The following is a 2,472-nucleotide window of genomic DNA, read 5'->3' on the forward strand; positions in this document are numbered from 1 at the left end:
ATACGGTTTGGTTTTTAAGAGGGAAACAACTTAATCGTTATTTTAGATTAACAACCTCGGCAACGGCTTAAAAGCCTCTCAGCATGAACGTTGTTTCTTTCACTGTGTTGCCTGCATAGAAATAAATTTGTAAAATTTCTGTCCGAGCGGCAAATTCAGAAACTGCATTCTTGTGGTATTAGATAGTTTAGTATTTTATTTGTTAGAAGTTAAAGGTGCAGTGTGTAGAATTTAGTGGCATCTAGTCGAACGGACTCGGCAGAAATAGACTGTAATATTCAGTAGTAATTAGTGTATAATCACCTGAAAATAAGAATCATTGTGTTTTTGTTACCTTACCTCAACCTTTTTTGGGTATTGGACCCTCTGCATATTTGGAGTGCCACACATGCCTTTTCTCATGTTTACTTTTCGTCTTCACTTCCTCCGATGTGAAATTTGTGATTTTTAAGCAAAGGAACAACAGTTGTCTTTTTTTTTCAAGTGCAGATGGGCTGAGGTGCAGAGTATAACAAGGTTAAGACAGCACTTTTCACGGTTTGCCCATGAACATGCCAATCATCATCCATTTGAACTGAAAGCATGCTACAACAAATCATTGCGATGCGCATTCGAGTGGACTTGATAATTCACTCAGATATTACATCTATTTGGATAGACCTGAGAGAGTAAAGTGGGGAGTGTTGGATGATGGGAGCGACTAAGTGAGGAGCATAGATCTTCTTTATCCTATGTTTTGAGGAAAATTACGTGTAATATCTGGAGTGTGGTGCATCAATTTACCACAAATAATGCTCATTTTATTATGAACAAAAATAGGTATTACTAAAAGTTTAGTTTAGATAGTTTTTTCTTATATTTTTTTAGTTGAAATATGCTCCAAAGCATATCTTAAAGTGGAGAGCTTCGCCCCTCTAACCAATGAGAGGAAACCAAAGTCAGACCAAAGTCAGGGGTGGGAGCTCACAGCTGTCAATCAATATGTGAACACACTCCACACACTCCTACTACTCCTCTCACACCGAGGTTCCAAGCTAACATTAGCCTCTGGAAGATGTTGCTTATTCACAGGCTAGCAAGTTCCCGATACCTGCATTCTGAGAGCTCCGTTACTTCAGAGTCCCCAGGGAGAAATCTATACACCGAGTGTGCATGATCACAAGGATGGAGGTGAAGGGCTGGATGGAGATGGGGAGAGAGGACCAGAGTGGTTTGCTTTTGAGGTCTCATGGTAGCGCTAGCTTGACTAACAGAACTTGCATATTATAGCTTTAAAGTATCAAAAGGAAAAGTACTTGTCAGGCAGAAAAATGTTATGTTATTGTCTTTTATTGGATTTATAATAGGCTACTGACACGTTCATGCAGCATTTCAATGCTGTAGCTGATGGAAGTGGAGCTATTTTACATATTAGTGAGTAGTTTAGATAATAACAATGCATTATGTTTTAAAAGCTGATCATAGTTTTTGTATGTAAAAATAAAATATAGTATTGTATATACTAAAAGGTCTAGTAACTTTCAGATGAATGTAGTGGAGTAAAAAGCACAATATTTCCCAGTGAACTGTAGTTGGGCAGAAGTATAAAGTACTGTAGCATCAAACGAAAATACTCAAGTGAAGTAGAAGTATCTTAAGTTCATAATTCAACATTCACTGACATCACAGATTAGAATAGCCTTTATTTGAACTGTATCTTTGGAGAACATTATTTTATGTTAAGACATGTTTTAATTGTCTTGGGATGTAAAAAATAAAGTGCATAATCATATGAATTCCTCCCTTCAGTGGTGTTCCCTCTTAAATGATTGATGCACCAGGCTAATTTATCCTCCTGATTTATCATTATTCACAAGCTCAGGTGCTCTGTGGATCAAAACATATATGGCAAAGTCATAAAGTTGGGGGAAAAAAAACCCAGAACACACAGACTTTGACATGACCCAAACATTTCCCCTCTAACTTTCAGGTACGAAAAAGAACTTCTGTTGCCTCAAAGGTTTCTTTGTCCCAGAAAGTTGTCTTTATTGTTTTAAGTTCTACATTTACACATCTGCACCGGCCCATCAGAGAGTGAAGAGTTGTCCTTAGAAGGGCAGAAAGGATGTGACGCTCGGTTTTTTGGACAAAGTTGTGGGAATGGTGTCACTTAGGAATGTCGGGGCTTCATAGAAAAGCACCTCTACTGTACACACACACTGATCCCATTCCTAAATCACCCAAAATCATCAGTCACATCTTTTAGAACTGAGCTCTGAAGACATAATTTTGCCAGGTGCATGAAGAGAATCCTGTGAATATTTAATAGAAAAATGGAAACTAAACCACAGTAATTTTAAACATTATTATCAGGTCCGTTGACTCTCTGTAACCCAATGGAATAAATAGACACGCTTTGATCCAGACTGTGAAGGTATGTCTCACTGGAAGAGCATCACACAACGTGCTCTCATGCCTGTCTACAGTTTATAC

The 2,472-nt window shown here is 37.9% G+C and overlaps 1 non-coding gene across 1 annotated transcript; it reads right to left on the reverse strand.

The window, feature by feature from the left end:
* Nucleotides 1–483: 483 nt before the first annotated feature.
* Nucleotides 484–584, reverse strand: LOC122979875. The gene has a single exon (XR_006402952.1). It is a non-coding gene; the product is annotated as a small nucleolar RNA U13 (small nucleolar RNA).
* Nucleotides 585–2,472: the final 1,888 nt, after the last annotated feature.

This window comes from Thunnus albacares, chromosome 3 (genome assembly GCF_914725855.1).
Source record: "Thunnus albacares chromosome 3, fThuAlb1.1, whole genome shotgun sequence".
Lineage (NCBI taxonomy): Eukaryota > Metazoa > Chordata > Actinopteri > Scombriformes > Scombridae > Thunnus > Thunnus albacares.